The sequence below is a fragment of the Cherax quadricarinatus genome, chromosome 9 (genome assembly GCF_038502225.1).
Source record: "Cherax quadricarinatus isolate ZL_2023a chromosome 9, ASM3850222v1, whole genome shotgun sequence".
NCBI classification, from domain to species: Eukaryota; Metazoa; Arthropoda; class Malacostraca; order Decapoda; family Parastacidae; genus Cherax; species Cherax quadricarinatus.
This window is the reverse complement of record NC_091300.1, coordinates 20,655,008-20,666,569: the sequence shown is the minus strand read 5'-3', so window position 1 is coordinate 20,666,569 and position 11,562 is coordinate 20,655,008. Positions and strand designations below refer to the sequence as shown.

At 46.5% G+C, this 11,562-nt stretch overlaps 1 protein-coding gene across 2 annotated transcripts in view; it reads right to left on the bottom strand.

Moving 5' to 3' along the window:
- Positions 1–601, bottom strand: part of LOC128686110 (uncharacterized) — a 321,836-nt gene extending 321,235 nt beyond the window's left edge. The window contains exon 1 of one of the 2 annotated variants that reach the window (XM_070083299.1): positions 461–601. The gene's annotated coding sequence lies outside the window, so the exon portion shown is untranslated. The remainder of the gene's footprint in view (positions 1–460) is intronic. The other variant, XM_070083298.1, reaches the window with a different exon arrangement.
- Positions 602–11,562: the final 10,961 nt, after the last annotated feature.

The following is an 11,562-nucleotide window of genomic DNA, read 5'->3' as shown; positions in this document are numbered from 1 at the left end:
ATACACACACATTGACACATACACTGGATAAATTTACACTAAAAATATATAAATATACAAATTTATTAGCCTTCAAAAGATCAATTAAACGCATTATTAAGGACCAATATATTTCTAATGAGTATCGTTTCACTGAAATATATCCGCGGTATTAGATAATAATCAACTATTAAGAAGATATCACTGAACTCCTTCCTCTGCGTTACCCATTTCTATTTTCAATCACATTTTTGTTGTAAAGGGGCCAAGGTTGTGATGGTTGAGGGGGGTAGAGGGGCACTCCTTCAGGAGTAGCGGCACCTCTGAGGTGCTCCTGAGGGCCCCCTCAGCCCGGCCCTCTCACTTCGGACACTCCGAGGAGCGTGTTTGGGGCCCGTCTGCACACAATTCATCACAACAAACACACACACACACACACGACACTTATGGCTCGTCGCACGCCACTCCTTGGGAAGTTTACCTCCCCTTAAGCACTCTTAATTGCTCTTTGCGAGATAGTGAAGGTTATCCTAGAGGAGAGGTTATCCTGAGGGCGTTATCCCAGCCTCCCTGGCTATCTAGACCAAGGGGATATACACTGATGGGCTCAGGCCTCAGATAGGGTAACTCTGTCTCCACTACACGAGTTGCCAACACCGCCACAGGTGACAAAGTTTTACCTCATATTTTCGCAGGTATTCGTTCAATTGCGGCTCACTGTGAAACCTCGAGAGTGATGCCCAGAGCACAATAAATGATCAACTTTATATGAAGATTGGCAGTCTGTAATGATGGAAATAAGGAAATAATCCTAGTCTTTTCACAAAGTTCCGGGCACCGTTTACCACTAAGATGTTAGGATGTTAGACCAAGACTTCTGGGTACATTAATTTCTTTCACAACTTATAGAGCATAAAGAGGGTGAGATACACATTTTTAACAGGTGAGAATTAGTGATATTATTACAAAAAAATCTTAGAAAGTTAGTTACCATGAAGTATTGTTTAGTATAAATAAGAATTGGTTAACCTAGTAGCGAAGCTTAGCAGCATTCCATTGAACCCACGTCGAATGATTCTGGAAAGATATTATATCGTCTTCAGTTATTTCACATTTTCGCTAATTATTGCATTTTCCTACCAAGGATGCTAGGGTATATGTACCTGCTGTACATACAGTGTTTAAGTCACCGGATAAAGAAAATGAGTTGTGGATCTTCCAGTAATGTCTCACACAAGCTTCACTAAACATAATTATTCTCACTCAATCTTATGTGGGTGATACTCATATCTGAGTATGAATATTCCTCAATATGAGGAGAGGGTTGTCTTTGTGAAAAATGAGTAGAAAATTGATAAATGGAAGAAAATGAAGGTGCGGGTTGGTCTGAAGTCAACCCTCCCCCTGTGCGAGGTTGCCAAGTAATGCATTACTCAATACTCTCCGTAAAACCATTACTTCATTACTCTGTGTTTTTGCTGTGATATGTGTGTGCGTGTACGCCGTGACTGGTAGTTGTTTTTCCCCCTGTTGCAGCTGCTAATGACCATATAGTTCAAACGGAAATGAAGCAAATGCCAGTGTATTGCTGCCAGCACACACATTCTTGCTCGCTCGCGCACGCGTATCTTTATTTGCCTGCACCGACGTGAAACAAGTCGTCTCACACTGAAGTACCAACACAGTTGCACCAGCAACATTTACCTGGGTTGCACGCTCAGCTTTGCATCTTTCGTTGTAACAGCTTTGTTACGTATGTGAAGCATTACACCTGTCGTTGTAACAGCTCTGTTACGTATGTGAAGCATTACACCTGTCGTTGTAACAGCTCTGTTACGTATGTGAAGCATTACACCTGTCGTTGTAACAGCTCTGTTACGTATGTGAAGCATTACACCTGTCGTTGTAACAGCTCTGTTACGTATGTGAAGCATTACACCTGTCGTTGTAACAGCTCTGTTACGTATGTGAAGCATTACACCTGTCGTTGTAACAGCTCTGTTGCGTATGTGAAGCATTACACCTGTCGTTGTAACAGCTCTGTTAGGTATGTGAAGCATTACACCTGTCGTTGTAACAGCTCTGTTACATATGTGAAGCATTACACCTGTCGTTGTAACAGCTCTGTTACGTATGTGAAGCATTACACCTGTCGTTGTAACAGCTCTGTTGCGTATGTGAAGCATTACACCTGTCGTTGTAACAGCTCTGTTACGTATGTAAAGCATTACACCTGTCGTTGTAACAGCTCTGTTACGTATGTGAAGCATTACACCTGTCGTTGTAACAGCTCTGTTGCGTATGTGAAGTGTTACGCCTGTCGTAAAGTTGGATATGCAGCTACACACCTGAAGGATGTTTTCGGGGGTCAATGCCCCCCTCCCCCGCGGCCGGTCCCAGACCAGGTCATGACAAATACTGTTACACATGCAGCTTTACACCGGTCTTTGCAGCAGCTGTTGTATATGCAATTACACACCTGTGTTGCATATGCAGCACAGGTAAATAATTTCCATTTAGTGAACGAGTGGGAAAGTGAGACAGGTGTACACAGGTGAGTGAGGCAGGTGCACATGGGTGAGATAGGTGCACAGGTGAGACAGGTGTACACAGGTGAGGCAGGTGTTGACATAATCATAGTCAAGTGTTGTCACAACAGTACGCATGACCTTTCTGGGGATGATTACCTCACACGCCTCGACTCGCCTCTACTCCTCACCTGTACTCTACAAATTAATCCAGATTTAAGTTTGGAACCTGTCAAGGATGTTGACGATTCACTGTGGTCCCACCTTTCTTCTCGCGACACTGCCATGATCCCACCTTTCTTCTCACGACACTGCCATGATCCCGTCTTTCTTCTCAAGACACTGCCATGGTCCCGCCTTTCTTCTCAAGACACTGCCACGGTCCTGCCTTTCTTCTCAAGACACTGCCATGGTCCCGCCTTTCTTCTCAAGACACTGCCATGGTCCCGCCTTTCTTCTCAAGACATTGCCATGGTCCCGCCTTTCTTCTCACAACACTGTCATGGTCTCACTTTTGTTGTGAAAACACTGCCGTATCTAATGATTTAGTAGTGAAATACTTGTCAATAACCTCATCCCCCCTACTGAAATCTCCTAGCTCAGACTGACACCTCTGAAGTCATCTAGCTCCGACTGACACCTCTGAAGTCATCCAGCTCAGGCTGACACCTCTGAAGTCATCCAGCTCAGACTGACACATTTCATTACCTCATGTGTGCATGCAACCATCCTGTACAATAGAATACGACAGGGAACATACATACTTCTTCACATAGAATAGAGTAGCCGTACACTGCTGATGTTCCTACACTGTAACCATCAAATACGATAGGGTGGCCACACGCTCCAGGTATTTCTACAATGTAACTATCATATAAAATAATGTAACTACACACTACAGGTATTCCTAAATTTGTTAGATACAAAAATTAAAAGGCGGTGTATATTTTAGCTGGTCTGAGGTGATTGTTCAAGACAATGGAGCTGAAGACTTCTCAAGATGAGAGAGATGAGATTTCGTTCGGATTTTTAACCCCGGAGGGTTAGCCACCCAGGATAACCCAAGAAAGTCAGTGCGTCATCGAGGACTGTCTAACTTATTTCCATTGGGGTCCTTAATCTTGTCCCCCAGGATGCGACCCACACCAGTCGACTAACACCCGGGTACCTATTTGCTGCTAGGTGAACAGGACAATAGGTGTAAGGAAACGTGTCGAAATGTTTCCACCCGCCGGGAATCGAACCCGGGCCCTCCGTGTGTGAAGCGGGAGCTTTAGCCACCAGGCCACCGGGCCACTCAAGGCTGAGGGATTGACCACCTCAAGACTGCTTTTTCAAGGCTGAGAGACTGACCACCTCAAGACTTTTTTTCAAGGCTCATGGACTAATCACATCATCTTTACATCTACACTGTTTCTGCTGTCTCCAGAGTTAGTCACCTCTGTATTCGACTGAAGAAGCCTCTTGTGTAGGTTAAACGTTTCAGAAACATAAACACCTAACTGTTGCACATGTGTCTTACTCATATATGTGTAGTGTTTTAGCCACACCAAGTGAAGATTTCTAGGACTATTGCACAATATGCTATCACGTTATATTTGGGCACACAGTGTTGGCTCTTTATAAACATTCCTCATGTTACACCTCCCTGACACTTGGCTTTACCACCTTTGACCTTCGCTGACTGATATGGCCTGACTCCTGTTATGGAACTGATCAAAACCATGTACACCTTCCCTCAACATCCTCCATCCCTCCCACTTCCTCTCCCTCCTCTTATTCTCCCTCCCAAACAACACAAAAATGATGATCATTCTGATGAAAACTTTCTTGGGTTATTAACCCTGGAGGGTTAATAAGCCTCTAAGAAAGTCAAGCGAAGTGGCTTATTTCCGTTGAGGTCCTTGAGTCACCTTACCCAGGATGCGACCTTCAAGGTGTAAAAAGACTTGCCTTTTCGTCTCGCTTTGACTAGGATTCGAACCCAGGTTATTTTCATTGCGAGCTAAAAGCTCTAAGACTGAGCTAAAAGGGTCTATCTCTAGCGCAATATATGGAGTATTTTAGCCTTGGTGAAGTGAAATGTCTTCCATGAAGTCTAGAAACCTTCCTAGAATCCACCTGAGCACTAGACTTTTTCTACCACCCCATATATATATATATATATATATATATATATATATATATATATATATATATATATATATATATATACTATACATATATCCTAGGTAGTACGCTGGTAGACAGCAACCACCCATGGAGGTACTACAGTTACATTCTTGCCAAGTGAGTGTAAAACGGAAACCTGTAATTGTATTTCATGATGGTAGGATTGCTGGTGTCTTTTTTCTGTCTCATAAACGTGCAAAATTTCAGGTACGTCTTGCTACTTCTATGTATACTTAGGTCACACTACATATACATGTGCAAGCATAAATATACACAACCCTCTAGGTTTTCTTCTATTTTCTTACTAGTTCTTGTTCTTGTTTATTTCCTCTTATCTCCATGAGGAAATGGAACATAACTCTTCCTCCAAAAGCCATAAATGTCGTAAGAGGCGAATAAAATGCCAGGAGCAAGGGGCTAGTAACCCCTTCTGTATATATTATTAAATTTAAAAGGAGAAACTTTCGTTTTTCCTTTTGGGCCACCCTGCCTCGGTGGTTTGTTGAAAGAAGATATATATATGTCGTGCCGAATAGGTAAATCTTGCGATTTTTGGGTTAAATAGCAATTTCTTGCCGAATAAGGCAAGTGAAAATTCGTGTATGCAATAATTTCACAAAAAATCACTCTGAACCTAACGGAAAAAAATATTGCATTGTGTTTTATTATTAAATTATTGTAAAATTGTGTAAAATATATTTAGTTGGATTAGGCTAAATTAAATTGCGCTTGTTATATATATATATATATATATATATATATATATATATATATATATATATATATATATATATATATATATATATATATATATATATATATAATTTAACTTAGTTATTGTCATCATATTTTACAGTTATTAGTTATATTATCACTATTATTAGAATTGTAGCAATAGATAACCAAGTCTTTTTTATCATTAATTATTTATTACTATATTATAGCCCTTGAAGGTTAATATTAATCCTGGTCTTCTGTCCCCTTCCCCGATCTTGATGACCTTGCATTTGCTGGGGTTGACTTCAAGCAACCACTTATCAATCTTGCAGTTTGTCCAGATTCATATGTAGAACTTCACTGTCCTCGTCTGTTTTAATTCTCATCAGTTTTACAACATCAGCAAGCAGGGATTCGTGTCTTAATCCCATATGAAATATCATACATATAAACCAGAAACAGTATTGACCCTAATACCAATCCTTGCGGCATCCCGCTTGTTACACTTCCCCATACAAATACAAATCTTTATTTCAAAATTACTATATAAAACATACAGTGATGTGAAGGCCGGGCAATCACTCTTTGCCGCCTTCCTCTGAGATATTCTGGTCTACCTAAGTAATTTCCCTGTTATTCCTGCCAGCAATTCAAGTTTTTGTCCCAGTATCATGTGGAGTACTCAGATTGCCTTCCTGAATTGTAAGAAAATATAATCCACCCAACCGTCTCTCTCTCCTGTCTCACTTCCGTTACTTTGTTATAGAATTCCACCAGGATGGTAAGACAAGGTTTCTCATCCCTGAACCCATGTTGGTTTCTGTTTATGAAACCGCTTCCCACTCCGTGCTCTCACACTATCCTCTTCATTATTACCTTGCAAGGTGTGCATATCAGTGAAATTGGCTTGTACTTCAACGCTTCCTGCCTCTTTCCTTTCTTGAATATAAGTACTACATTTGCTGTCTTCTAGATCTCTGGCAACTTTCCCATGTTCATAATCTTGGAGAGGATCTTATATAACGGTTCGAACAATGTTTCTGTTCTCTCTCCTAGAATCCAAGTTGACACCTTGTTAGCTCCCACTCTCCTTGATATGTTAATAACCTTCATCGCAAGTTTTTGTACATCTTCCCGTGTTGCGTCCGGTGTACCTGTTGATACACCATAATAAAAGTAAGTCACTCAGTCTAACTTTTTTTTATATATAATAGGTAATTTACACTATATATGATATTGCACTTATGTGTACTTATTTACTTACTTTTCCCTAGGTTTTCTGGCACTGCCCATGTTTCCACTGAGAAGATCCACGAGTTTAAAACTGTATAATTACACAAGTTGTGGATGATTACAATTGTCTTGCTTATTAACATATGTATAAATTTCCAATTATAACACGAAAAAAAAGTCTAACAGTGACTCCAGACTGTTATTTCCTGTAAGCTCTCATTCTTCCTTATTGAGTCGAATAAGTAAGTTTATTCAGGTATACACAAATACAGTTACATAGATTATCATACATAGCAGCATAAGTGTAGAGAACCTAGGATAACCCAAAAAAAGTCAGTGGTCAGACAAACTGGTCTTCTACTTTTGTTCTTCTCATGTGTGGGGGGGAGGGAGAGGGAAAAGAAGGTCCGCCTGACCTATTTGGAAAATTATTGCTTCAGTTGCTCTTTCTGGCGGAAACTTTGTTTCCTCTGTAATTTCCGCTCTCATTTGGGGGCATCATATTTTTCCCGGACTCCTGCGAGGCAGCGCTCAATAAGGTGTCAACTTTGGTGGCCTTTAAGAACACCAACAACAAATAACCACAATAACAAATAACCACAAAAAAAAAATAACCACAACAACAAATAACCATATCAAATAACTGCAGCATTTAACTAAAGCAACAAATAACTACAACAACAAATAACCACAATAACAAATAACTACAACACCAAATAACTACAAATAAGAACAATCACAACAAATAACCACAAAAACAAATAACTACGACAACGAATAACCACATTAACAAGTAACTACAACAACAAATAATCATAGTAACAAATATTTACAACAACAAATAACTACAACAGCATAAATAACAAGAAAGGAGGATCACTGCAGCAGGCCTGTTGGCCCATACTAGGCAGGTCCTTTACAATCCTATACAGCAATAACAAACAAGAACAACAAATAACCACAACAACAATTAACAACAACAAATAATAAATAGCAAAAATATAATAACAATAACAACAAAACTATAAATAACAATGTGCGAGGAAGTTTACAATGAAGTGTAATGAAAAGTTTACAATGAAGTGTAATGAAAAGTTTACAATGAAGTGTAATGAAAAGGTTATAGTGAAGTGTAATTAAAAGCTGAGAAGTCATTGGGTATGGTGGTGAGATAAGATAAGATAAGATTTCGTTCGGATTTTTAACCCCGGAGGGTTAGCCACCCAGGATAACCCAAGAAAGTCAGTGCGTCATCGAGGACTGTCTAACTTATTTCCATTGTGGTCCTTAATCTTGTCCCCCAGGATGCGACCCACACCAGTCGACTAACACCCAGGTACCTATTTGCTGCTAGGTGAACAGGAAACGTGTCGAAATGTTTCCACCCGCCGGGTGGCCCGGTGGCCTGGTGGCTAAAGCTCCCGCTTCACACACGGAGGGCCCGGGTTCGATTCCCGGCGGGTGGAAACATTTCGACACGTTTCCTTACACCTGTTGTCCTGTTCACCTAGCAGCAAATAGGTACCTGGGTGTTAGTCGACTGGTGTGGGTCGCATCCTGGGGGACAAGATTAAGGACCCCAATGGAAATAAGTTAGACAGTCCTCGATGACGCACTGACTTTCTTGGGTTATCCTGGGTGGCTAACCCTCCGGGGTTAAAAATCCGAACGAAATCTTATCTTATCTTATCTTAAACGAACCCGAGCTCTCCGTGCGTGAAGCGTGAGCTTTAGCCACCATGCCACCGAGCTGCACATGTAAGTTCCGTCAAACACCTCAGCTACTGGGAACGCTTGGAAGCACATGACTTGTACTCACTGGAAAGCAGACGAGATACATATATCATAATCTACACTTGGAAAATCCTAGAAGGAATGGTCCCGAATCTGCACACAGAAATCACTCCCTACGAAAGTAAAAGATTGGGCAGGCGATGCAAAATACCCCCATGAAAAGTAGGGGCGCCATTGGTTTACCTGGAGTTTACCTGGAGAGAGTTCCGGGGGTCAACGCCCCCGCGGCCCGGTCTGTGACCAGGCCTCCTGGTGGATCAGAGCCTGATCAACCAGGCTGTTGCTGCTGGCTGCACGCAAACCAACGTACGAGCCACAGCCCGGCTGGTCAGGAACCGACTTTAGGTGCTTGTCCAGTGCCAGCTTGAAGACTGCCAGGGGTCTGTTGGCACTAAGAGAAAATACAATAAGTGTCTGGGGCCCAAGACTGTTCAACAGCCTCCCACCAAGCATAAAGGGGAATTACCAATAGACCCCTGGCTGCCTTCAAGTGGGAACTGGACAGATACTTAAAGTCGGTGCCGGATCAGCCGGGCTGTGGTTCGTATGTTGGACTACATGCGGCCAGCAGTAACAACCTGGTTGGTCAGGCCCTGACCCACAGGGAGGCCTGGTCGTGGACCCGCCACGGGGGCGTTGATCCCCGGAATGCTCTCTAAGTAGACTCCTTACACTGGATAGGTGTACCACAAACAGTGGGTGGGTGTACAGTAGACACTAGATGAGATGGATGGGTGAACTACAGACAGTGGGTGGATGTATCGCACAGTGGGTGGGTGAATCCCTGACAGTGGATTTGTACTGCAGATAGGTGGGTGGGTGTATCACAGATAGTGGGTGAGAAGGTGGACCCCTGACAGTGGATGGGTGGGTTGGTGGACCCCTGACAGTGGGTGGGTAGGTGGACCCCTGACAGTGGGTGGGTGGGTAGGTGGACCCCTGACAGTGGGTGGGTGGGTAGGTGGACCTCTGACAGTGGGTGGGTAGGTTGGTGGACCCCTGACAGTGGGAGGGTAGGTAGGAAGACCACTGACAGTGGGTGGGTAGGTTAGTGGACCCCTGACAATGGGAGGGTGGGAAGGTGGACCCCTGACAGTGGGTGGGTGGGTAGGTGGACACCTGACAGTGGGTGGGTAGGTTGGTGGACCCCTGACAGTGGGAGGGTGGGTAGGTGGACCCCTGACAGTGGGTGGGTAGGTTGGTGGACCCCTGACAGTGGGTGGGTGGGTAGGTGGACCCCTGACCGTGGGTGGGTAGGTTGGTGGACCCCTGACAGTGGGTGGGTGGGTAGGTGGACCCCTGACAGTGGGAGGGTGGGTAGGTGGACACCTGACAGTGGGTGGGTAGGTTGGTGGACCCCTGACAGTGGGAGGGTGGGTGGGTGGGTAGGTGGACTCCTGACCGTGGGTGGGTAGGTTGGTGGACCCCTGACAGTGAGTGGGTGGGTAGGTGGACCCCTGACAGTGGGAGGGTGGGTAGGTGGACTCCTGACAGTGGGTGGGTAGGTTGGTGGACCCCTGACAGTGGGTGGGTGGGTAGGTGGACCCCTGACAGTGGGAGGGTGAGTAGGTGGACCTCTGACAGTGGGTGGGTAGGTTGGTGGACCCCTGACAGTGGGAAGGTGGGTAGGTGGACCTCTGACAGTGGGTGGGTAGGTTGGTGGACCCCTGACAGTGGGAGGGTGGGTAGGTGGACCCCTGACAGTGGGTGGGTGGGTAGGTGGACCCCTGACAGTGGGAGGGTGGGTAGGTGGACCCCTGACAGTGGGTGGGTAGGTTGGTAGACCCCTGACAGTGGGAGGGTGGGTAGGTGGACCCCTGACAGTGGGAGGGTGGGTAGGTGGACCCCTGACAGTGGGATGGTGGGTAGGTGGACCCTTGACAGTGGGAGGGTGGGTAGGTGGACCCCTGACAGTGGGAGGGTGGGTAGGTGGACCCCTGACAGTGGGAGGGTGGGTAGGTGGACCCCTGACAGTGGGAGGGTGGGTAGGTGGACCCCTGACAGTGGGTGGGTGGGTAGGTGGACCCCTGACAGTGGGATGGTGGGTAGGTGGACCCCTGACAGTGGGAGGGTGGGTAGGTGGACCCTTGACAGTGGGAGGGTGGGTAGGTGGACCCCTGACAGTGGGATGGTGGGTAGGTGGACCCCTGACAGTGGGAGGGTGGGTAGGTGGGCCCCTGACAGTGGGAGGGTGGGTAGGTGGACCCTTGACAGTGGGAGGGTGGGTGGGTGGGTAGGTGGACTCCTGACCGTGGGTGGGTAGGTTGGTGGACCCCTGACAGTGAGTGGGTGGGTAGGTGGACCCCTGACAGTGGGAGGGTGGGTAGGTGGACTCCTGACAGTGGGTGGGTAGGTTGGTGGACCCCTGACAGTGGGTGGGTGGGTAGGTGGACCCCTGACAGTGGGAGGGTGAGTAGGTGGACCTCTGACAGTGGGTGGGTAGGTTGGTGGACCCCTGACAGTGGGAAGGTGGGTAGGTGGACCTCTGACAGTGGGTGGGTAGGTTGGTGGACCCCTGACAGTGGGAGGGTGGGTAGGTGGACCCCTGACAGTGGGTGGGTGGGTAGGTGGACCCCTGACAGTGGGAGGGTGGGTAGGTGGACCCCTGACAGTGGGTGGGTAGGTTGGTAGACCCCTGACAGTGGGAGGGTGGGTAGGTGGACCCCTGACAGTGGGAGGGTGGGTAGGTGGACCCCTGACAGTGGGAGGGTGGGTAGGTGGACCCTTGACAGTGGGAGGGTGGGTAGGTGGACCCCTGACAGTGGGTGGGTGGGTAGGTGGACCCCTGACAGTGGGAGGGTGGGTAGGTGGACCCCTGACAGTGGGAGGGTGTGTAGGTGGGCCCCTGACAGTGGGAGGGTGGGTAGGTGGACCCCTGACAGTGGGAGGGTGGGTAGGTGGACCCCTGACCGTGGGTGGGTGGGTAGGTGGACCCTTGACAGTGGGAGGGTGGGTAGGTGGACCCCTGACAGTGGGATGGTGGGTAGGTGGACCCCTGACAGTGGGAGGGTGGGTAGGTGGGCCCCTGACAGTGGGAGGGTGGGTAGGTGGACCCTTGACAGTGGGAGGGTGGGTAGGTGGACCCCTGACAGTGGGAGGGTGGGTAGGTGGACCCCTGACAGTGGGAGGGTGGGTAGGT